The sequence below is a fragment of the Leopardus geoffroyi genome, chromosome A3, assembly GCF_018350155.1.
Source record: "Leopardus geoffroyi isolate Oge1 chromosome A3, O.geoffroyi_Oge1_pat1.0, whole genome shotgun sequence".
Taxonomy (NCBI): domain Eukaryota; kingdom Metazoa; phylum Chordata; class Mammalia; order Carnivora; family Felidae; genus Leopardus; species Leopardus geoffroyi.
This window is the reverse complement of record NC_059336.1, coordinates 48659149-48685200: the sequence shown is the minus strand read 5'-3', so window position 1 is coordinate 48685200 and position 26052 is coordinate 48659149.

Sequence of the window (26052 nt, the reverse complement as noted above, 5' to 3'; positions counted from 1 at the left end):
CTGAATCTGAGCCAAGCATGTGTGCAGCTCTGTGACTCAAAGCATGAGCTTCTCCAGATTGCTCCTATTGTCAAATCTAGAGGCAGTGAGATGGACACGGGCTTGAGTTTCTCTTTGTTCTCTCCCATTTCATGCCCAGCTCTTCTGCCCCATTCCCAGCTTTCCATCACCAGACACAGAAGAATGGCCTTCCATAGACATCTCCTCCAGCTTCCACAACTGGATGAGGTACAATCTTTACAATGGCTCCTGGTTCATATTACTCATGGTGTTCTGCTTCTCTGATTCTCCACTCAAAACTTACCTCATAGGTTGTGATGATTATGACATATGAGGGTCTTCAGTTCTACAGTTGTCAGTTCTGTTTTTTTTTTCTAATCGTTAACAGATGGAGTTTAGTAAAAGGATAAATTCAACCAGCTTTTCAGATCATGTGAAACATCCATATTTGGCATTTCATAGATGACATTGCTGGGCCTCTAAGGTGTTATAGCTCTCTGCTGTATGCTGCATCTGTACATTCTGTTTTCTGAACATAAGAGTGAATCTGCAAATGGAGAACTATATCAAAGTGCTGGATGCATTACACATCTATCTCAGTCCATCCAGGCACCAACCCTCTGCTTCATCTGCCAGCTGAGACCTGAAGCCCAACTCAGTAAAGAATGCCCCCATCCCAAAGCCTCACCAGTGGTTTAATGAGGCTAAAGCCTGAGTTCTTCTCTCTCACTCTTCAGTGTCAGTGTTGGCACCAGGGTCCTCAGGAGGCCCAGATCCAGGAGGACAAGTGTTCTCCATGAATAACTTCTGAGAGTTCCCCTGATTCTTTATGGTATCAGCCTATGGAGATAGCCATAAATCATCAGCCTTGCTTCTGGTGTTTCCTGTTTATTAGTTTATTAGCTAGATTTTGCTGAATCCCAAACTGCCTCCAAAACTTAGTAGTTGAAAACAACAGCCTTTTTCTTTTTTGGCTCAATACTGTATGAACTGGTAATATAGGCTAGGCTCAGCTGAGTACCTCTTCTGCCAGCTTTGACTGGCATCACCTATGCATCTGAAGTCTGCTGCCAATCAGCTAGGCTGCTCTGCCTCTGGAAACTGGGTGGCTATTGGCTATTGGAGGTGACAGAGCCACATTATGTCTTTTTTTCAACAGGCTGGCCCAGCTTCTTCATGTGGTAGAAGTGACAGGGGTCCAAAGAACAGCAAAAGAAGGCAAGCTTCAATATACATCACTTCTTAAAGTCACATTATATTTGGTATTGTCCCATTGGCCAGATAAATTCATATTGTCAAACCATAGCAAGTGGAAGACTGGACCACACTGGTTTGAGGATAAGGGAGCATGAAAAATTAAAGCCATTACTACATCAACCATGGTAAGTTACCATTCCTCCCATTGCATCAAATGGGAGTCAGTCTTCAGTTTATATCACACACTGCTAGCCATCCTCCCAATTTCCATCATATTGTTACACTCTGCCCCCCATAATTATTCTACAAGTGTCAGAAAAGTTCAATGTGACCCAATATCTTCCCTTTTCTAGATAAAACCCAAATCCCTTAGCAAGGCATACTAAATTTTACATCATGCCCCAACCAAACTTCTTAGTATAAATCATGGCCTCCCCTGCTATTTCCCCCCACAAAGACAAATGCTTATTTACACACACACACACACACACACACACACACACACACACTAACTGCATAGATCATGTACACATGTCATACATCATATACATGCACATACAAGCACACACACTCATGCACATAACACCATTCATTTCAGCCCCCTTAGCTGTTCCTTGTGTCCCATTCTGCCCTCAGGATGGCTTTAGTCCTTACCCAACAGGTGACCTCCCTGACTAGACAGACAAAACAACCCCTCACTTCTTAGTACCCAAATTGCTCAGTTTGGACCACTATCATGAGATTTTCTGCCCTGTTTTTTACTACCCAGATTATATTAATTTTTCCAGATTATAAACTTCCAAACAGCAAAAGTAGATGCATATAAATCAGTTTCCCAAAATCAGGACTCCAGAAAGACTTCCAACTTTCTCAGATGTCTTTGCCTATGAGGGTACCATGACCCATTACATTTTTTTTCTCTGGGGGTAGAGACTTCTGTTCAGTCAGAACCACTCTTGCAGTGATGCATCATAGGGAAGATCAGCAGTGTGATATGGGTCTACATAAGAGCAGCTGTTCCAGTGGAAGCAGGAAGTTCTGGACAGATGTGGGTTTCAGTCTGTTTGGTGAACTTGTCCTGGTAATGGCTGCAGAGGCAGTTTGCTCACAGGGTAGCCCACCCCACCCAGGGTCACTTTGTGGGTGGAATTTCAGAATGACATAATAGTGAAAGCATGTCTGCATCAAAGGAGGTAGCTTATTTGGGATGGGGGTTGAGGATCTTTCCAAGTGCCTTGGAGCTTCACCAAGGGCTACACTTAATTTGCTATAAAGCAAATTACCAATGAAATATACAGGAGTTATTGGATCTCAGCATATAGTAACAAGAGGATCAGTGAGGATTGACATAAAGTGATTTCCCATTTATCCTGTGCCCTCAACACACACTATTCCAATGATTCTGTTACATAGTGTATGCATATAGTATACTCATCACTAGTCCTGCCTTAGATAGCTTTGTGTCTTCCGCCAGGAAGGCATACCAAGAGTATAGGCTCATGCATGTACAAAGTAGTCAAAATTTGTGTGTTGAGTGACCATCAATGGTTATCTTTACAAGACATATTCTGAATGATTAAGGAAATAACAATTCTTTATAAACCCCAAAGGCTACAACGGACTCAGTCCCTCTCCCCAAGTGTTAGGCCATGTGGGGACCCTTGAGAGAAGAAAAATTACTAAGTCTTAAATTGGTTTTATTTTTGTTTCTTTTAGTTACCCCTTAAAGTATTAGAATGCAAACTAAGACAACTAATGGCAACAGGGAGAAATCAGCAGCTTCAGGGGACTCTGGGTGGTTCTTAATGCTACAGAAGCCCCACCAAATCATAACACTCCCATTCATCAATTAGGGACTTCACATGAAATATTTGAGTATATCTTCTTCTTTCAGTTCTCTGTTGCTGTGAGCCTCAACAGAGTTGGACCCCAAGAACCCAAACCCTGGAGAAACTGTTCAAAATTTTCAGTGCAGCACCATTGTTATGCAATGATTGTATTCCCTGTTCATTCAGCTATTATATCAAGCCACCCTATCCAGCATGACAAAAACAGTTAGCTCCCGAAGACATATCACAGTCAATGCCTGTGTATTAAAATGAAAAGGATGCCTTTGGCTGATCCAAGATTGTCTCACTTGCCAACCTGTGAGAGGACAGAATGAATGATGGTGTTTGAATGAAAGTTCTCAGGTCCTTGGAGGAAGGAGCTCACTGGTTCCTGATGGACATCACCTCAGACCTCCCTGCACTGAGCATCAGTGATGCCACTGACACCCACTGCGCATGACTGTTTGTGTCTATTTATGACATTTCCCCCAACTACTATGGAATATTCACTACTACACACAATCAGAGAAGAAATAATAGATACAAGATGATCAGGATTGCACTAGGCTGTTGTTATTTGAAAGCAAATGAAATATTGGACAAAATGGCAAGAAGAAATGGAATGAGCATATATCCTTCAATGGTGTTGCCACAGTGCACAATAGAGTTCCCTTAGTTGATAGAAGGGCCCACTTTACGTTACAGTAAGGACATCTCTTTTTAGAAGTCTTGACACAAAATAACAGAAAAAAAAGGGCTTTGTGGATAAGTGGTAATGCTGACCTGCACTGTCCAATGTGGCAGCCAGCAACCCTATGTGGCTAGTTAAATGTAATTAAAATTGAACCACATTAAAAATAAGTTCCTCAGCCATACTCACCACATTTCAAGATTTCTGGTGTTGTTTATTGCAGAGGTCAATCTTGTCTATTGATCACCAGGAAGAAGATGTACACTCCAAGCGGGTCATGCAGCAACTGATGGAATGCACTGGAGTTAGGCTTTTGAAGGTGAGTGGTGCCTGCATGCTGTGAGCACCCAAGCTGCTGCTTTTTATTTCATTTTATTTTATTTAACCATGAATTCATTATTAAGTGTATACTGTGTGAAAAAAGTGTTCTGTGCTGGGGTATAGAGAAATAAAAAGCAAACTACTGTCTTCATGAAGCTTACATTCTGTCAGGGAGAGACTGACAATAAACTAGATCAGTAAGTATATTCATTATGTTGCTAGGTAGTGATAAATGATATGGGAAAAGGAAAGTAGGGAGAAGGGTGGATATTCTGTGAGTGGGGATGCCATGTGGGTAGGAAAACAAAAGATAGGGAACCAGAAAGGGAACCAAATAGGTAAAAACTGAGAGGAGATTAGAGGGAGCTTAAAAGGGCCTGTGACTATCTGGGAGAATAAAATTCTGTGAAGAGGGAACGGCAACTGCAAAGACCCTGAGGCTGGACCTTGGCCTGATGGAGGGATAGCAAGAAGGAAATGGTGTTGCTGAGAGGGAAGGAATGAAAAGGAGGAGGTTGGAGACAAGTATATGGGGGAGAGGCCAAGAGGCAAAGAGAAGCCCTAAAGGCCACTATAAGAGTTCTTTTCTTATGTTGGAGTTGTACAACATGATGATTTGAGATATGTATACGTAGTGAAGTGATTACTAGAGTCAAACTAATTAATATATCCATTTATGTGTATGATGAGATCTACTTCCCTACTAAATTTTCAGAAGACACTGCAGTGTTAATAACTATGGATATCGTGCTGTACATTAGATCTATAGTACTTATTCATGCTACATACTTGGAGTTTTGTACCCTTTGACCCACACCCCCAATAACCACCATTCTACTCTTTGCTTCTATGAATTTGATTTTGTTAGGTTCCACATATAAATAAGATCATGCAGTAGTTTTCTTTTTGTGTCTGGCTTATTTCACTTAACATAATGTCCTCCAGATTCATCCATATTGTCACCAATTGCAGGATGTCTTTTATTAAAGTTGAATAATATCTCAATGTGTGTGTGTATGTGTGCATCATATTTTCTTTATTTTTTCATATATCAGTGAACACTTAGGTTGTTTCTCAGCTGTTGTATCTCAGCTGTTGTGCATAATGCTGCAGTGAATGCATAGTGGGAGAGATATGAGGCAATCACAGACAACCCAGATGCCTTAACCTGAATTCACAACCAGAAGGACAGAGTTGCCCTAAACAGAGATGAAGAAGGCCAGAGAAAGAACGGATTGATTGAGGGAGCAGGAGGGCCAAAGTTTTGTTTGAACACATCATACTGGAAATATTCCACCACCCATCCAAATGGAAATGTTGAGTAAGAAGTTCAACATCTGGAGTTTAAAGGAATGTTTAAAACTCAAAGAAATTGGAATCATCATTGTATAGATGTTTTTGAAGCCATGAGACTAGGTGAGACCACCATAGAAGTGGGCATAAATAAGAAGGAAAAGAGATACAGGCAGTGAGGTCCTGCATGTCAAAATTCAGAAGCTAAGAATTGAGAATAAACAAGAGAAACTGATGAAGAGAGATCAAAGAAGTAGAAGAAAACCCAGTGGAATGTGGTGTTCTTGGAGCCAAGTGAGGATGGTAGTTCAAGAGTCAGCTGACTCTAATGCTACTGATGAGTCTAGAATGAAGACTGAAAACTGACTCTTAGTTTTAGCAGCGCAGAGATCACATTGACCTTAACAAGAACAGTCTCTGTGGGATGGTGGACTGAAACCTGAATGGAATAGATTCAGGAGAAAATGGGTGAAGAGATGAGCCTATGTTCCTCTGTCATTAGCTGAACGCTGGAGTCAGGCTGCATGGTACAAGTCCTGACTCCATGACTTATTAGCTTGTAACTTTGGCAAAGAATTTTCAGACTGTCCGTCCCTGAATTTGCTCATCTGCAAAGTGGAGATAATAATAAAACCTATTGTAATGTTTAAATAAGTTGACAAATTAAGTGCTTAGAATAATGTCGGACTCACAGGACTTGTTCAATATCAGTAATGATTTGTTTTTGTAATATTAGTATTCATGGCACAGGTCACAGAATGTGCTAGGTGCTCTTGATTGTTTAATGCATGATAAGGGCAGAAATAGGGTCTGTTTGGGACATAATTTCAATCAAAGTTGTCCAAAGTGGGCAAACAAATAGCATTCTCTTAGGACCTCACCTTTATATCATTAACACTATGCCAGGTCATAAGGATATTTTTAAGTCTGGACCTCAGATATTACCATTGAGGGTGTTAAGCTGCATGCAGAGCCATTCTTAGCTGTCCGTGTCCTCAGAATGAGCCAAGAGATCTTTCAGGACAACATAAGCCTTGTGCATATGTGTGGAGACATTGAGAGTGCACCCACAACACTTGCTCTCAATTTAATCTAAAGAAAGCAATAATTCATCACTTTGCTTCAGGAGAAAGGAGAAAGGGTTGCAATGACTCTCCAAGTCATTGCAACCTGGTTGTTTTGCAGCAAATCTTCTCCGAATTATCAGCAACTGGACACATGGTCTGTGCTTCATGCTTGGCTCCTCTGTCAGTCCTGCAAGCCCAAGGTTGGGTGAAGCATAAAGAAAAAATCAACATGAAGAGGGACCTATCAGAGCAAAAGACCAGGCAGAGGTTATACCCGTTACTCAGGCTGGAGCTGGCACTATCAGCTATTTTTGAGGTACATCCTTGCCTCTGGCCATCAGAAATATGGCCCTCATGCTATTGGGAAGCATGGGGGATGAAGAAAGTTCATTCCCAAAGACAGTGCACAGTACACTGAATGGTGAAGCTGCTAATGGCTTAACACAAATTAGATGACACCAGAGAAGGGACAAAATTTTCAGTGAGGATTTGATGTATTGATTTAAGCCACTGGATGGCCAAAAGATCCAGATAACAACACTTGCATGTTGATCACTTAGTAGCTGCCACGAACATAGTTCTGCTAAACCAAAAAGCCCATCTTGCTGATGGAAAAGAAGCCAGAAAAACACAGGCTCCCTTCAATTGTGGCCCTTGGTGTCTGTGTCTTACTATCCTCACCAGAAACCAAGTTCTAAATTTCTTACCAGTGATTAATTTATGCAACAAAATGCTGAGCCATGTGTCAATCTATGAGTAGATGCTGGCACTGAAACATAGGTTCAGACCATAGCTGAGCATGAGGAAAACAACTCCCCAGGACCTCCCCATACTTTATCACAAGAAATTGAGGTACAAATTCTTCCTATTTGGGGTGGAGAGAACATGGATACTATAATTTAATATTTGACTGAGGAAACAAAAGCACAGACAGCATCTCTGCTCTAACTGGTTACTCTTGCCAAAAAGAACCCAACCCCAAATGCCATGCTTGCTGACCTCCACTCTGCAAGAGGTGCTCCCAACAAAATCCTCTGGTTCCAACCAAGAGCAGGAGATGATAAGTCAGTCTTCTCAGTGATAGTTTTAAGTAAGGTTTGTGGTTGCTCTTCAAGGTGAATAAACTTAAAACCTTGTTAGGCTGTTGGTCCTCTGACCTTTCTATTCTGTCATCTCTTCCAGAATAGAGTCTTTAGAAGATTGGCTTTTCTAGTAATGGCCCCATCAATATCTCCCATTCTCCATGCTCTCCTTGTTTCTCTTAATCTGGAGAGATCAGGGCTATGTATGCATCACCCTATGCATGTTGTAGCACAGATGTTGAGAACGGATCTACCAATGTAATGTCTACTATGTATACCGGATACCCATGTATCAGTTATCCATTGCTGCATAACAGCACCACGAAGCTTGGTTACCTGAAATAAGTATTTATTTATAACACAACTCTGTAGATTTGCAATTTCAACTAGATTTAGCTGAGTGGTTCTTCTACTGGCCCCAACCAGGCTTATTAAGGCATCTGTGGTCAGATAGAGGATTGAGATATAGCATGATCTCAAGGTGATCTAACATGGCTTTCTCACATAATTATCAGCTGCCTGGTTGAGGGCTGGAGGACTGAGCTATATGTCTCTCACTGTTCAAGAGGCTTACCTGGGCTTAAACATATATTAGTCTCAGGGTTCCAGAAGCAGAAAAGGAATACACTCCAATGCACAGGCACTTTATAAGCTTTAGCTTATATAACATTTACTAAAATCTAATTGTCCAAAGCAAGTCACATGGCAAATCCAGATTCAATTCTTAGATAAACAGACTGCATCTCTTGATAGAAAACTTCTTAAGGTCCTGTTTCAATGATGTGGATGCTTGTAAAGAAGGATTCACTCATTTATTCAATGTACCATAATGACCAAATGAAGATTCTGACTATTTCTAGTTCAAATAAAAAACTTTTTGGTGTTAGGACATTAAAAAAAAAAAAAAAAACACAAAACCTCAACACTATAAAGTAGAAATTTCTCCAGGTAATATGCTACTTTTAGTTTTCTGAATATTACTTGTTTATTTCTCTGACCTGAAATCCCAGAGATCATACCTCCAAAAGGAAATTAATGGGTCTCAGTCAATTCCTGCAGCAAGCTGAGCACCCTGTTTGTATCCTGGTTTATCCTGAGACAGATGAGACCCAGTACACCATGAGAAGCCATTCTCCTACATGTCTCTCACAAGAGTTGGCTCCACTGAAAATATACTGTGTTCTTTTTTATTTGCTTGCTCCCATCTCTGCCTTAGAGTCTTAGAGGTACAACTTTGAAGGGGTTGAATCCAATAGTCAAGAAATTGAAACACCAGAGCTTGGATTCTTTGTACTTTTTAAACACTTTAAATGTTCATACTGTATAATATAAACTACATATCCATAATTTCCAAGAAGATGCTCTCACTTCTATGCTTGAGTACCAGTGAATGCATTCTACCTAAGATATTCTCTACATGGAAATTTTGTAAACATTTAGCCTCTACTAGAAGTGGCAGAGACATTAAAGTGGTGGCTGCAGACACCTACACCCAGGGACACTTTGAGAATATTCCAGGCTGGACTGGGAGTGTCACAGATTTCCCATAAGAGAGAATGGTAGAACCTCATAGCTGGAATAGCCCAAGCAGAGGATCATCCATTGACCATAATGTCTCAGCAACCAGCTGCTGTGCATAAAGTTTGGAGGGACAATATAACTTGTCCTATGCCAAAAGCAATATTGTGTAGTAAGCTGACACCTGTCAACTGATACCTATACCCAGAAAGAGCATTAAGCTTGGCATGCTATGGGACATGCACATCCCCTTGTGTTCCATGATTATTGGATATGAATAAGTTGCAATGAAATAACAATTTTTTTCTCACACTTAATTCTGCCCTCTCATGATGAAGAACCTCCCCTCTTATAGGATAACCTCCTGGATGATGAATATAGAACTTAAATTTCTTATGCATTCATGAGGGAAGGTACTTATTGTGGGAAGACTAACAAAACTAAAGGTTCTCCCAGAAAGAATGTCTGCTCCTTCAGTCATCAGAGTTCCAGTACTTTACTCGTGGGGACTCACAAATGGCCAATAGCTCAGAGAAGCCAAGGCAGAGAAGACTACCTTCAGATATATGAAAGAGTAAGATCAGTTCCTTGGCCATCACCTAAGGGTAGCAAAGAACGTTTTTAACTTCTCATGGCTTATGCTAAATCTTTAAGTATTACTTTTCTTCCAACATTTTCTTTTTCTTTTCTTTTCTTTTTTTTTTTTTTTTTTTTTTGTAATCTCTATTCTTCACATATTAGGTGTCCTGAATTTGTCCTCCAAGTCTCTCATCTTTTCCCCCATGGTTTCCCTATCTGTGTGTATGTGTGTACGTGGTCACTCTATTATAGACTATCTCCTCTACTTTGTCTCCAACATCTCTAATTCAGTTATCAGCCATGAACATCTCTCTGTCACTTCTTCTATTAAACATTTTAATTGAAAAATCAATTGTTTAGCCTACTTTTAGTTCCTGAAAGTAATTGTGTGTCGTAACTACACCTTCTAAATCTTCTCATTGGTTTACTTTTCTATTAAATTATCCTGTGGCTTTTCCACCAGTTAAATAGGAGCAAAATGTTATGTTATTCACCTAGGTTTCCTCTCTCATATCCTTGAGTGCTCTGGGTGTGTTGAAATGTTTTCCTATTCATTCTAGTGTTTTCATCATCATCCAGACCCACCAAGATTTTAGAGCCTCTGGAGAAGGGATGAACCCAGCAACAAGGGAAGGTATGTCACTCTGTCCTTAAGGATGGGCAGGAAACATACTGACAAATCATTACCCCCATGTTGGGGCATGAAAAATAAGTTTTCCTGCTCTTAAGTGCAAACCACAGTATTTATCCAACCAGAACAACTGTACACAATCCAGTTCAACATCAAGTTCCCCTCTTTTCCCATGGTCATCAAAATCAGAAGGGTTTCCAAAGGCATGCCTACAGCTCATTTCTGGAGAGACTGAGAGATTTTGCTGGCCAAACTACAATGGGGAACAAGCAATATTCATAGATTCCAGAATGGTTGTGGTTGTAAGTTGCATGGGTCGTTCCCAAAGAACCATGTCTTGAGTATTCACACCCTCATTTGGTTCTCTATGCTTAAATGGGCTGACCTTGTAAAAGCTTTTACCAGTAAAATTGGAGGAAATAACATTATATCAGCTCTAGGCTTAAGCTTCAAGAAGACCCAATGGTTTCTGCTTTTGTACTTTGGGGACCCCTGAGATTCCACACAACATGCTCAGGTATCTTGAAGGAGAGATCATATGGACGGGGCAAGACCCTGAAATTAGTGGAAAAAGACAGGTTATCCCAATATCCCAGCTGAGACCAGTCCCCAGCAGATCTTTCAGTTTGACCAGTGGCAACATCAAGAGAACTATCTAGTTGGTCAGCCCAGGTTGCAGAATCAAAAACAAATCAAAGGACTGTTGTTTTAAGTCCTTGAGTTTGTAAGTGTTTTGTTAGGTAGCAATAGATAAGCTTTAATTTCTGCCGCAGACCCTGAGGCTTACCTGTTTGTCCAAAACAAAGTCCCACACCTACACATTCTCCAAGAGATACCAGAAGACTTAGGAAGTTTGGGATGAACGTCAGTCATGTTAACTTTCCCAGAAAAAAAATCACTTAAGCATTTACTATATGTTAGAATACATGTTATGAACATTATCCTCTCAATATTCTCACTTAATGTCATCATTTCTAGTTTTTTTTTCTGTATTTTTCCCTTTTCCCTTGATGAGGTTTGCGAATGATTTCACCAAAGAACCAGAAAAGGAGGACCTTATAAATTCTATTAGCATTTATTTTATCATCATTATTTCTTTTTTCCTGTTTTCCCTAAATTTATTTAATGCTTTTATTTCTAGCTCCCTTACATACTTTGTTCATTATTTATCTATGAATTTATACTCAGTCCATATTTAATTTTATTTCAGAATATGTAGTATTCTAAAGCTTGCAATTAGAGTTCTATTTCTTTTGACTACATAGTTTTATATGAGTATTTTTAAATATATGATAAATTTTATAAATTTATGAGGCTTATTTCTTGTTTTATTATAGCTTGCTAAATAGTTTTTCCAGTGCTTCTGATTTAGAAAGAAATAAGTGGAAAATTTTAGAAAAAATAGTTGATTTTTTTGTAAATATGTTATAAGGATTTGGAAAGGTATGCTTCCTGCAACAAAATGTAGCATCACTTTAATTTTATTTTCATTCTCTATGCCCTTATATGTTTCCTGATCTGTCAAGAGCTCATAAATATCACTTACCAATTTCTCATTTTATTTTGATAGTTTTTGCTTTGTGCATTTTGATGCAATATTAAACAATTGATGAGTATTCATAAGTGTTATGTATTGTGATTTTTTTCAGTTGTCACATTTAATGGTTTTTACCTTGGATTTCATCTCTTTGAAGACAATGATGCCATCTATGCTTTCATGCTATTTTCTTTGTTTAAAAAGGTTTTTTTGTGGAAATATAATTGACATATAATATTTGCAAATTTAACATGTACAACATGTTAACTGGATACATTTATATATTGCATTATGATTGCCATTGTAGTGACAATTAACATCTTTATCACATCACATAATGATTCTTTCCTTTTACTGGTTGGTATTAAGTTCTAGTCTCTTACAAAATTTGATGAGTATAGTAGTAACTGTTCTCTTTATTTACTATTCTGTTCATTATGTATTTTTAAGGTTTATTTATTATTTGTTGCAAATTAGTTCCTTTACACAAAAGTGCTTTAACCCCCCTACCCCTAGTAACAACCATTTTAATTTCTCTTTTTATGAGTTTAGGCTTTTTTAGATTCCACATAAAAGTGATATCATACAGTACTTGTTTTTCATTTCTGACCTAATTTAGCATAATAAGCCCAAGGTTCGTCTATGTTGTCACAAATGGCAGAATGCCCTTGTTTCTCATGGCTGAATAATATTCGTGTGTGCGTGTGTGTGTGTATTCATGAGCATTTAGGTTGTTTCCATATTTTAGCTATTGTGAATAATGCTGCAGTAAACACAGAAGTACATTATTTCTTCAATATACTGTTTTAATTTCCTTTGAGTATATACCCAGAAGGGGGATTTCTAGATTATATGATAGATCTATTTTTTAGTTTTTTGAGACAACTTCATAATGTTTTCCATAGTGGTTGAACCAATTTACATTTTCCCAGAAATGTATAAGTGTTGCCTTTTCTCCATATACTTAGCAACACTTATCTTTTGTGAACTTGATGATAGACATTCTAACAAGTTTGAAGCAATATTGTGGTTTTGGTTTGCCTTTCCTTGATGACTAGTGATGTTGAATATTTTTTCATGAACTTGTTGGCTATTTAAATGTTTCTTTTCTTTTCAAAATTGTATTTAAATTCTAGTTAGATAACATGTAACAATGGCTTCAGAAGTAGAATTTAGTGATTCATGATTTACATATAAGACCCATTGCTCATCGTAACAAGTGCCTTCCTTAATACCCATCATCCATTTAGCCCAGTCCCCACCAACTTCCATCCATCAACCCTCAGTTTGTTCTCTATAGTTAAGAGTGTCATGGGGCGCCTGGGTGGCTCGGTCGGTTGGGCGTCTGACTTCGGCTCAGGTCACGATCTCACGGTCCGTAAGTTCGAGCCCCGCGTCAGGCTCTGGGCTGATGGCTCGGAGCCTGGAGCCTGCTTCCGATTCTGTGTCTCCCTCTCTCTCTGCCCCTCCCCCATTCATGCTCTGTCTCTCTCTGTCCCAAAAATAAATAAACGTTAAAAAAAAAAAATTAGAGTGTCTTATGGTTTTCTTCCCTCTCTCTTTTTTCCCTTCCCATATGTTAATTTGTTTTACTTCTTAATTCCACATATGAGTGAAATCATATTGCATTTGTCTTTCTCTGACTGACTTACTTTGCTTAACATAATACACTCTAGTTTCTTGTATGTCCTTGGAAATGATAATGTTTCACTCTTTTTGATGGCTGAGTAATGTTCCATTGTATATATACCACATATTTTTTATCCACTCATCAGTCGATGGACATTGGCTATTGCCAATAATGCCGCTATAAACATTGGGGTGCATGTACCCCTTTGAATCTGTATTTTTGCATCCTTTGGGCAAATACCTAGTAGTGCAATTGCTGGTTCATAGGGTAGTTCTATTTTTAACTTTTTTGAGGAACCCCCATACTATTTTACAGACTGGCTGCACCAGTTTGCATTCCCACCAACAGTGGGCTACTTCCTAGCCAACATCTGTTGTTTCATATGTTGGTAATTTTAGCTATTCTGAAAGATTTGAAGTGGTATCTCATTGTGGTTTTGATTTTTACTTCCCTGATGTTGAGTGATGTTGAGCTTTTTTTAATTGTCTATTATCCATCTGGATGTCTTCTGTGGAAAAAAAATGTCTATTCATGTCTTCTGCCCATTTCTTAACTGGCTTATTTGTTTTTTGGGTATTGAGTTTGATAAGTTCTTTATAGATTTTGGATACTAACTTTTTATCTGATATGTCATTTGTAAATATCTTCTCCCATTCTATCAGTTGCCTTTTAGTTTTGTTGATTCTTTCTTTCACAGTGCATAAACTTTTTATCTTAATGAAGTCCCAATAGTTCATTTTTGCTTTTGTTTCCCTTGCCTTCAGTGAAGTGTCTTGTCTAGGAGGAAGTTGCTATAGGTGAGGTCGAAGAGATTTCTGCCTGTGTTTTCCTCAAAGATTTTGATGGTTTCCTGTCTCAAATTTAGGTCCTTTATCCATTTTGAATTCATTTTTGTGTATGGCATAAGAAAATGGTCCCATTGCATTCTTCTGCATGTTGCTGTCCACTTTCCCAACACCATTTGTTGAAGAGATTCTTTTTCTCACTGGAATTCTTTCCTACTTTGTCAAAGATGAGTTGACCATATAGTTGTGGGTCCATTTCTTGGTTTTCTACTCCATCCCATTGATCTTTGTTCTGTTTTTGTGCCAGTACCATATTGTCTTGATGACTACAGCTTTGTAATACAGCTTGAAGTCCAAAACCGTGATACCTCCAGCTTTGCTTTTCTTTTTGAGGATGACTTTGGCTATTCGGGTCTTCTGTGGTTCCATACAAATTTTATGTTTGTTCTAGCTTTATGAAAAATGCTGTTGGTATTTTGATAAAGTAGATTGCTTTGGGTAGTATAAACATTTTAATAATATTGGTTCTTCAAATCCATGAGCATGGAATTTTTTGCCATTTCTTTCTGTCCTCTTCAATTTATTTCATAAGTGTTCTATAGTTTTCAGAGTACAGATCTTTTAAGTCTTTGGTTAGCTTTATTCCTAGATATCTTATGGGTTTTGGTGCAATTATAAATGGAATCAATTCCTTGATTTGTTTTTCTGATGCTTTATTATTGATGTATAGAAATGTGACCAATTTCTGTACATTGATTTATATCCTATGACTTTGCTGAATTCATGTATTAGTTCTAGTAATTTTTTGGTGGAGTCTTCCAAGTTCTCCACATTGAGTACCATGTTGTCTTCAAATAGTAAAAGTGTTTCTTCTTCTTTGGCTATTTTGATTCTTTTTATCTGTTTTTGTTTTCTGATTGATTGCTGAGGCTAAGACTTCCAGTACTATATTAAGTACTAATGGTGAGAGTGAACATCCCTGTCTTGTACCTGACTACAGAGGAAAAGCTCTCAATTTTTCCCTATTGAGTATGATATTAGCTGTGGGTCTTTCCTAATGGCATTTATGATGTTGAGATATGTTCCATCCTATACATATTTGTTTTTTTTTCCCTCAAGAATGGATGCTGTATTTTGTCAAATGCTTTTTATGCATCTATTGAGAGGATCATATGGTTTTCATCCTTTCTTTTATTAATGTGATGTATCACGTTTATTGATTTGCAGTTATTGAACCACTGCTGCAGCCCAGGAATAAATCCCATTCCATTGTGGTGAATAATTCTTTTATTTTTATTTTATTTTATTTTATTTTATTTTATTTTATTTTTATTTTTTTCTTTCTTAGAGAGAAAGAGAGAGAGAGAGAGAGAGAGAGAGAGAGAACCTTAAGCAGGTTCCATGCTCAATGTGGAGATCAACATGCAGCTCAATCTTACAACCCTGGAATCATGACCTGAGCCAAAATCAAGAGTTGGATGCCCAACCCACCAAGCCACCCAGACACCCCAATAATTCTTTTAATGTACTGTTAGATTTTTATATTCAATTCATTAGTATTTTTGGTGAGAATATTTTCAATCAGGGATATTGGCCTATTGTTCCGTTTTTAATGGGGCCTTTATCTGGTTTTAGAATTAAGTGATGCTGGCCTTGTAGAATGAGTTGGGAAGTTTTCCTTCCATTTCTATTTTTTAGAGCAGTTTGAGAAGAATAGATAGTAACATTTCTTTAAATATCAGGAAGAATTCTAGGAAGTCATTGGACTCTGGAGTTTTGTTTGTTGGGAGATTCTCGATTACTGATTCAATTTCCTTGTGGTTTATGGGCCTGTTCAAATTTTCTATTTCTTCTTGTTTCAGTTTTGGTAATTTATACATGTTTCTAGGAATTGGTCCATTTCTTCCAGATTGCCCAATTTGTTGGCATATAATTTTTTTGTAATATTCTGTTATATTGCTTGTATCTCTCTGGTGTTGGTTGTGATTTCTTCTCTTTCATTTATAATGTTATCTATTTGGGTCTTTTTTCTTCTTGATAAGTTTGACTAGGGGGTTATCAATTATATTATTTCAAAGAACCAGCTCTTATTTTTGTTGATCTGTTCTACTGTGTGTATTTTGTTTGTTTGTTTGTTTGTTTCTAAACCATTTATTTCTTCTCTATTCTTTATTATCCCCTCTTCTGCTGGCTTTAGGTTTTATTTGCTTTTCCTTTTCTAGTTCTGTAAAGTATAAGGTTAGATTGTGTAATTGAGACTTTTCTCACTTCTTGAGATAGGCCTGCATTGCAATATACTTCCCCCTTTTCTGCATCCCAAAGGTTTTGGACTGTTGTGTTTACATTTTCATTCACTTCAATGTATTTTTGCATTTCTTCTTTAATTTACTGGTTAATCCATTCATTCTTTAGTAGTATGTTCTTTAATCTCCATGTATTTGTGGTCTTTCCAATTTTTTTCTTGTGGTTGACTTCTAGTTTCACAGCATTGTGGTCTGAAAAAAATGCATGGTATGATCTCAATCTTTTTGTACTTATTGAGGTCTGATTTGTGACCCAGTATGTGATCTGTTCTGGACTGTTCCACATGCACTAGAAAAGAATGTGTATTCTGCCACTTTAAGATGAAATGTTCTAAATGTATCTTTTCAGTCCATCTAGGAAGAGTGTCATTAAAAGCTATTGTTTCTTTACTGATTTTCTGCTTAGATGACCTGTCCATTGCTGTAAGTGGGGAGTTGAAAGTCCCCTACTACTCTTGTATTGTTATCAATGAGTTTCTTTATGTTTGTGACTAACTAATTTATACATTTAGGTTCTTTCAAGTTGGGGGCATAAATATTTACAATTAGTAGATCTTGATGGATAGACCCCTTAAGTATGATATAATGTCATTCTTCATCTCTTTTTGCATTCTTTGTTTTAAAATCTAGTTTGTCTGATGTAAGTATGGCTACTCTGGCTTTCTCTTGATGTCCATTAGCATGATAAATGTTTCTACATCCATCACTTTCAATCTGAAAGTGTCTTTAGATCTAAAATGTGTCTCCTATTGGCAGCATATAAATGGGGCTTTTTTAAAACATCCATTCTGATTCTACAGATCTTTTGATCAGACCATTTAGTACATTTACATTCAGAGTGATTATTGAAGATATTAATTTAGTGCCATTGTGTTACTTGTGGTGTTGGTGTTTCTGGTGATGTCCTCTGGTTCCTTCTAATCTTTGTTGTTTTTGGTCTTTTTCTCCCCACTCAAAGAGTGCCCTTTAACATTTAGTGCAGGGCTGGTTTAGTGGTCACTAACTCCTTTATTTTTTGTTGTACGGGAAACTATTTCTTCTATTCTGAATGACAACCTTGCTGGATAAAGTATTCTTGGATGCATATTTTTCACATTCAGCACATTGAATATATCATGTCACTCCCTTCTGGCCTGCCAAGTTTCTAGGGAAAAATCTGCTCTGAACCTGATCTGTCTTTCCTTGTAAGTTAAGAATTTTTTTTTCCCTTTGATGCTTTCAAGATTCTTTCCTTGTATGTATATTTTGTGAATTTGACTATAATAAGTCTTGGTGATGGCCGGCTTTTGTTAAACTTAATGGGAGTTCTCTGTGCCTCCTGGATTTGAATGTCCATTTCCATTCCAAGATTAGGGAAGTTTTCAGCTATAATGTGCTCATATAAAATTTCTGCCCCTTTTCCTCCCTTGTTTATCTGGGGTACCTATGTTATTATACTTTAAGGAATCCCTGAGTTCCCTACATCTAAATTCCTGATCGAATACCTTTCTTTTCCTCTTTTTTTCAGCTTCATTATTTTCCATAATTTTATTTTCTATGATGTCATTGATTTGTTCCTCTGTTTTTGTCCATCCTTATTGTCATTGCAACTAGTTGGTATTGAATCTTTGTTATACCATTTTTGGGGGGAGGCTGACTAGTTTTTAGTTCTTTTTTCTCTGCAGGTAGGGATTCTCTAGTGTCTTCTATGCTTTTTTCAAGAACAGCTAGTACCCTAATAATTGTTGTTTTAAATTCTGGTTCAGGCATCTTATGTTTGTATTGATTAAATCCCTAGCTGTGATTTCTTCCTGTTCTTTCCTTTAGGGTGAATTCCTCCATCTTGTCATTTTGTTTAGGTCACTGTGTGTGTGTGTGTGTGTGTGTGTGTGAGTGATTATTAGGAAAGCTTGTTCATTCCTGGTCTGGAAAGTAATAGCCTATTTAGAGGTTCTATATTTGGGCCCGGTGCTTCGGGAAGTGTTTCAGACCGTGCACTCTGCTGTTGTGCTTTGGCTTCCCTCAAGTTAAGTCCTCTGCAGAGTTTCTCCTTGCCTACAGTGGGGAATGTTTGGACCTTTTCAATTGTGTGGCATGTTTTAACTAAGTGTGTTTTGGTCTGTTAAAAGATGCTAGATAAGAAAGAAAGAAAGGAGAAGAAAGAAAGAAAGAAAGAAAGAAAGAAAAAGAAAAGAAAGAAAGAAAGAAAGAAAGAAAGAAAAGAAAGAGAGAAAGAAACAAAGAAGAAAGAAAGAAAGGGAAAGAAAAAGAGAGAAGAAAAGAGAAGTCAGGTCATATTTCCCTTAGAACTAAAGCTTTGCAACACTCTATGATCAGCAGACTTGGTACATGGGAGGGGTTTGTGCTGGTCTTCTAGGGGAGAGGCCTGCTGTGCTGATTCTTAGGCCTACTTGCCCTAATGGAAATGCTCCTGGAGAGAGCAAGGTGGCAGTGCTTGCTGTCCAAGACCGGTTCTGGTCTCCACTAGGTGGCGCTGTGTTGCTCACTGATATAGGTCAGTGCTGACAGAGGGTAGGAGAGAAATGGGGAAGTCCCTCTTCCTGTGTCCCACGGCAGCCTCAAAGCCCTACTTTTTCCCCCCAGAGCTAGTAGTTCACACCTGCCACTCTTCAGGAAGCCCTTACAGAAAAGCAAACAATCATTCCTCTTGTGTCCCCAGCTTCTGTCAGATCCTTGCCTATACCCTGCCTGTGCCTGAGCTGTCTTCCTGCCAAGCAGCACAATACTCCTATGTTTTATCTCAGGTGTGTGGCTGGAAAACAAAACTCTAAGTTTTAAGGACACACGTTACACAGACTGGCACAGTCCTCTGGGTGACAGTCTCACTGTGTTGTGGGCAGTCCTGGTTTATCCCAGAAAAGTGGTTGCAGGACCACGCAGCAGTTTGGAGTTTATGGTAAAGCACAGAAAAAGCTGGCACCAAGGTTTGTGGCCCTCAGCCGGTGTCTGTGTTTCTATGCTAGTGAATAGGGCAGCACATTGGCACCTGCCAGCTCTTTTTCCCCCCAGAGAGGCGGTGCCACAACTCCCAAATGCACTCCATGCAGGAGAACTTCTCCCTGTGTGACCCAAGGGATCCTCACACCACAATACTCCCTCCCAAGTCTCTGCCCTCCTTCCCCACCAGAGCACTGCTAAGCCCACCAGTCATGACCCTGGTGGTTATGGACTTCTAAAACTTCAGGTGTTGTGCTCTGCAGCTTATAGAAACTTGTGGTATTTAGCTCCTCTGTTTTTCCCAGTCAGCGGTTTTGGCGAAGAGTTTTTCTTGTGCAATCCCCTGTGTGTATTTTCTCTCTCTCTCTCTCTCTCCTCTCTCCTTGATCAAGACTCTCCTCCACAGCACCTGTGGTTTTTTTCTCTCCGAATCAACTTCCTGCATCTCCTACCTTCCATGAAGTGGCCATTTTTCTACCTGTAGATGTGCAGTTTGCTCTCCCAGTCCTCAGATAAATTTCTTGTATGTTCAGAATGATTTGACATTTATTTAGCTGTGTTCAGGGTATGAGGCAAGCATAGGGTGCCCTACTCTTCCCCCATCTTAACTTCTCAAACATTTTCTTTTTTTTTTAATTTTTTAATGTTTCTTTATTTTTGAGAGAGAAAGAAACACAGCATGAGCAGGCAAGGGGCAAAGAAAGATGGAGACACAGAATCTGAAACATCTTCCAGGATCTGAACTGTCAGCACACAGCCCAAATTGGGGCTTGAACCCACAAACTGTGAGATCATGACCTGAACTGAAGTCAAACGCTTAACTGACTGAGCCACCCAGGCACCTCTCCTTAAACGTTTTCTTTGGAAAAATGTCTATTCAATTCCTTTGCCCATTTTTAACTGGATTTTTAAAATATTGATTTGTAAGAATTATTTATACATTTTGAATTTTAACTCCTTACCTGATACACATTTGCAATTTTTTTTCCTATTATGAAAGTTGTCTTTTAATTTTGTTAATTGTTTACTTTTCTGTGTGGAAGCTTTTAAGTTTGATGTAGTCTTATTTGTTGATTTTTGTTTTTGTTTGTGCTTTTGGTGCTATATCCAGAAAATCATTGCCAAGACTTCTTTTCTACATTTTCTTCTATTTTATGGTATCAGGTTTCATGTTTAAGTCTTTGATTCGAGTTATTTTTTATGAGTGGTGTAGGGGTCCAATTTCTTCATTCTGCCTGTGTTTATCCTGTTTTCTCGCCACTATTTTTCACAAACACTATCCCTTCCCCATTGGGTGCCTGTGGCTCCCTTATTGAATATTAGTTGACTATATTTTGATATACAATTTAGTTTTGTATGTTTTCTTTGTGTAGCTATTTTGTAATGCAACCTATAGATACTGGTTTTTGATGCAATTAGAAAATCTACATCTTTTTTTAATGGCATCCAGCCCACTTACATTTGTTGTAATCCCTACTATGTGTGTTTTACCTGTTACATTGTAATAAGATATGAAGATACTGCTTTTCACTTTCTTTCATCTCCTCTAATGTTTTACTATGTTTATATTCTGGCTTTAGTTGTTAATCTACAATTCTTTATTCAATTCAAAGGAGAAAATATGTCTTTGGACTCTGCTTCCTCATATGTACCAAATGTAAACTTTAGCATATTTTTGCTCCCTCATGTTCTACCTGCGGGTTGAGTCTTTTTGTTCTTTTTTCTAACACAAACTGGAGCTTCATATTCTCCATTTGATTAACTTAGCATTCTTTATTCAGCATCACATATTAGTTGTGACATACGCTTGTAGATTGATAAGTGTGTATTGACAATTTAGGTTAATTCAACCTTACACTAGTTCCAGTGTTCATAACCAATCCTTTAATCAAAACTTCCTCATCCTCCTATCCCCAAATTCTATTTCTAGAGTATCACTTTTTTCTAACTTTTTATCAAAAGATAAAACTTAGATATGTCTTAAGTATCTGATCATGTCACCTTTGGATGTCAATAAAATTGTCATGTTTTCATCTTTCCCCACCTGAAAAAAATTGTATAAATATTAACTAAAGCATAGGGCAGAATTCTGATTCTGGTTTCTTTTTTTAGTAACTTATTTTTCTCTCTGGATGTTTGTGAGACAAAGGTATTGTCCTTCACTTTCTTAATGGAAACAATTTTTCCATGTCATTCAGGTTTTATTCCATGGAAATAATTGTCTACAAAAAAAAAAAAAAAACTAAAAACAAACTCTTTCAGTCTATATGCTGATGTCCTGGGTCTAGACACTTTTCTTGAATTATCCTAATTAAAGAAATAATTATTTTGATTATAACTGATTTTCTACTTGCCCTTGTTACCTCTTCAGTGAACCTATTTTCTTGGTTTGCATTTTATTCTCTTTTCCCATCATCCTTTCTCTTATAGAGATTTGTCCACATTTTATGCATTCTACCAATATTTCTCAGTAACAATGATTTCCTTTCCCCGTAACAATGATTTCACTTGATGTAGTTCTATGTATGTGTCTTATCAAGGGCCCTTCTCAGCTCTATTAAATCTCTATTTCAACTAGGTCATTTTTAATCTCATTGTATTGCCTTTACATATTACCCTCTTGTCTTTTTGTACCACCTGCTATTGCTTCATCTCAATTTGTCTTCTCCTTGTAATTTTCTGCTCCAAGCTTATATTATAGAATTATATCCATTTATATGTTGTTGATGATGCTAGTTTTCTAAACAAGCAAACTCCAATGTATGCTCTTAACATGCATATCTATGATAGCTACTTTCCCTGTATTTGAAATGTGTTTTCTTGGGGTAAGGAAGGTGTAGACAATATTATATATTTTTTTCACTATTTACTCATCTTCTAAGGGATGTAGAGTTAACCTTGTATTTCTCCAAATAGTGGGAGTTAAATGGCTTCCTTTCCAGCAGGTCACATGGAAAACAAGTTGACAGGTAATTCACCTATGAGCTGGACTCATGCAGATATGAGATCTTCATCAATACACAACTCATGTTTTGACACTTTCAGTTAAAAGACATACAGGAGAATCTTGAATTCCCAAACACCCTACTTCAGGGGTAGGCCTTTTTCCTTCCCTGACCTAGGGTGATTTGCTTATGGACACAACAATTTCCATAAGCATTTTGCCACCACAAGCAAGGTACTAATTTGCTCATTTCACCATGTTTTGTTTCTGGGTAACTGTAATTTCTGAGTGGATATATTGAGAGAAGCATTCACACAAGGAAGACATTTTGTCTTGCTTTCTGCAGGCTTATCTCTACAGCTTCTGTGCTCAAAGCAGGCTGGAGAACACAGACAATGCCCCTCATTCTGTGTAGGCAAAGAGTATGCTCATTGAGGCAAAACACAAACAGATAACTAAAGCTTCTCTTAATCCAATTCAATCTTATTTTATATTGGTAGAAATTCCTCCCAAATTTTGGTAATGAGCTCTTCATCAACCATGGTTTTACCTTTTTCTGTTTTTATCTATCTTCTAGCAAGAATTTGAAGGAAAATGCCTTTAAGGCATTTAAAGCATAGTTTAACATTCTGAGAAATACAATAGTTCTGTAAACTTTCCTCACTGTTAGAACCTGATGGAATGCCTCAGCACTTAAGCAGAATATCATAAGGGCCTCAAGTCTGTTCCTTTTCTTCCTGTATCTATTCCATCCCAAATCATAGTGTGGAAGTCCAAATTTGGTGCTTATCTTGGGAATTTGCTTTTTTCTCTCTGGATGCCAGGAAAAGGGATTTTACTTTGATTCTTGCCCAGAAAATGCACAGATATGATCAGCTACTCTTATGGGATGACAACAATATTCCTAGTCTTTCGAGACCACGGAGGTCAGCCATTGCCTTATCTCTCTCATGTCTTCAAAAGGGTCTTTCATCACCTTTATCAGCCACAAATAGATTTCAGGACTCAATAATATGAACTCAAATCATAAAACAGAATTATCCAATTTAGCGTCATGTTATTTATTTCTGGAGAAACAAAGACAATGACCTAGATCCTTTGCCTGGAATTGCTTAATATTTAACAAGGAGGATTCAAATTTTACAATCTAAATAAAATATGTGTTATACATTATAAGCCACATACTCTGGAATTTCCAAAGAGGACTTAGCTGCACATTTCTGCATATATATAAGTCTGCTCTGCTGCTTTATATCTTTTTTGATGATTCTCACACAGCGAGTTTTGATGTATGACCAAGTGATATCATCTTTCCATATAAAAATCCAATTTGAACTTGAGAAAAAAATTGAAACACCTTAATTACAGAGATTCATTAATTTTTTAACCTAAGAAAGATTAACTTTTTCTATCGTTTACAATTTAACTCCCCCAGCAACCTCCTTTACAAGCCGGATTCACGTTCCTTTACAAAGCCTGCTCAATTTTACAGCGGCATGAAAAATCATCTGGGCCTAGAGTATCAGCTTGGATAGAAATTTGTCTTCCCTGCTGGAGTATGAACAGAATTCTGTGATGAAACATGTTATCTTTGCTTTTTCATTTTTAAAAGTAGAAATGAGATGACTGTTAGGAGAGCAGGGGAGTCCCATTTAATCTCAGGGTTGGCAGCAACGACAGAATTAATTCCCAACAGTCCCTATTATAGATAAGCAAAGCCAATCAAGGTAAATATTTTAAGGAAAAAGTCTGCAAAGGAGGGGCAAAAATGAAAACACCTACAGTATAGTACTAATGCCATAATGTGGCCACCAAGCGGCAGCATCGCCCATGTGTATAATTCAGAAGGGAAATTTCAGAAATGTAGAATGATTATTTTTTAATTACATTAATTTTCCCTTTAATATTACAAACAGGAAATGAAGTTCATTTTTCAATGTTCTTGCCAGCTGACTCAATTAAAATTAAAAGAGGAAATTGATTTTTCTTTGGTTTCAATTAAATCTTTCACTTGGTTAGTCAGAGCTGAGGGCAAAACAATGGGCTAGCCTAGAATTCTGTTGTCTAGGAGAATTATTGGAGTGGGCTTCAGCTGCTCCTTATTTCTAGGGCACCGTCATGAATTTGATCACTAGCTGTAATGTGATTCTAGAAATATTTGTGATGTCAGGAAGAGTCTCCATCTGACCACTACCAGCAGACATACTTTCTCAAAACAAAACAAAACAACAACAAAACTAAGATCCTTCTTATTTCATCCTGCCTATTTTTTTGAAAAAAAAATATTGAAAAATAATTACTAAAATAACTCAAAAGCGGAATGTGCTAAGTATTCAAAAATGGGAAGATTAAATGTATATAGGCTTCCTGGTCCATGAGGATCATGCTGGCCACAATGCAGGAGAAATCTTCTGTGCTCTCATCCCCTCATGACTTCTAGCATCAGCCCCTCCAATTTCTGCCCCAAACTACCCTTCACACCATTGCCAGGGCAGTTCATATTTTTCATATTTTGAGAACATGAATCTGATCACATCCTTGCCTGCTGATGGAAAGAGCCCAAATGTCCATCAATGGATGAGTGGATAAAGAAAATGTGGTATATACATATACAATGGAGTATTACTCGGCAGTCAAAAAGAATGAAATCTTGCCATTTGCAACTACGTGGATGGAACTGGAGGGTATTATGCTAAGTGAAATTAGTCAGTCAGAGAAAGACAAATATCATATGACTTCACTCATATGAGGACTTTAAGATACCAAACAGATGAACATAAGGGAAAGGAAACAAAAATAATATAAAAACAGGGAGGGGGACAAAGCATAAGAGACTCAAAAACATGGAGAACAAACTGGAGGAGGTGTGGGAGGGGGGATGGGCTAAATGGGTAAGGGGCATTAAGGAATCTACTCCTGAAATTATTGCACTACATGCTAACTAATTTGGATGTAAATTAAAAAAAATTAAATTAAAAAAATCAGTTACTATGTCCATCAATGGATGAAGAATAAAGAAGATGTGGTGTATATATATATGTGTGTGTGTGTGTGTGTGTGTGTGTGTATACACACACAATGGAGTATTACTTGGCAGTCAAAAAAGAATGAAATCTTGCCATTCACAACTATGTGGATGGAACTAGAGTGTATTATGCTAAGCGATATTAGTCAGTCAAAGGAATACAAATATCATATGACTTCACTCATATGAGGACTTTAAGATACAAAACAGATGAACATAAGGGAAGGGAAGCAAAAATAATACAAAAACAGAGTGGGGGACAGAAACATAAGAGACTCTTAAATATGGAGAACAAACAGAGGGTTACTGGAGGGGTTGTGGGAGGGGGGATTGACTAAATGGTAAGGGGCATTAAGGAATGTACTCCTGAAATCATTGTAGCACTATATGCTAACTTAGATGTAAATTTTTTAACAAGTTAAATAAAAATTTTAAAAAATCATTCACATCTCTCAATTACCTTTAAGACAGTTGAGAATTTTCACATTCAGGGAACCTCATCTTTCCACTCCCAGTGCTCCTGCCATACGGGACACAGCACTCTACACACACTGCATACTGCACACACCTCACACCCACTTTGTCCTTTTGCTCATCCATCACTCCAGAACAAGATTCTCCACTTCATAGCTATGGAAAAGTTGGGCCAGATAATTTTTTATCATATGGCTTCCATGTGCATT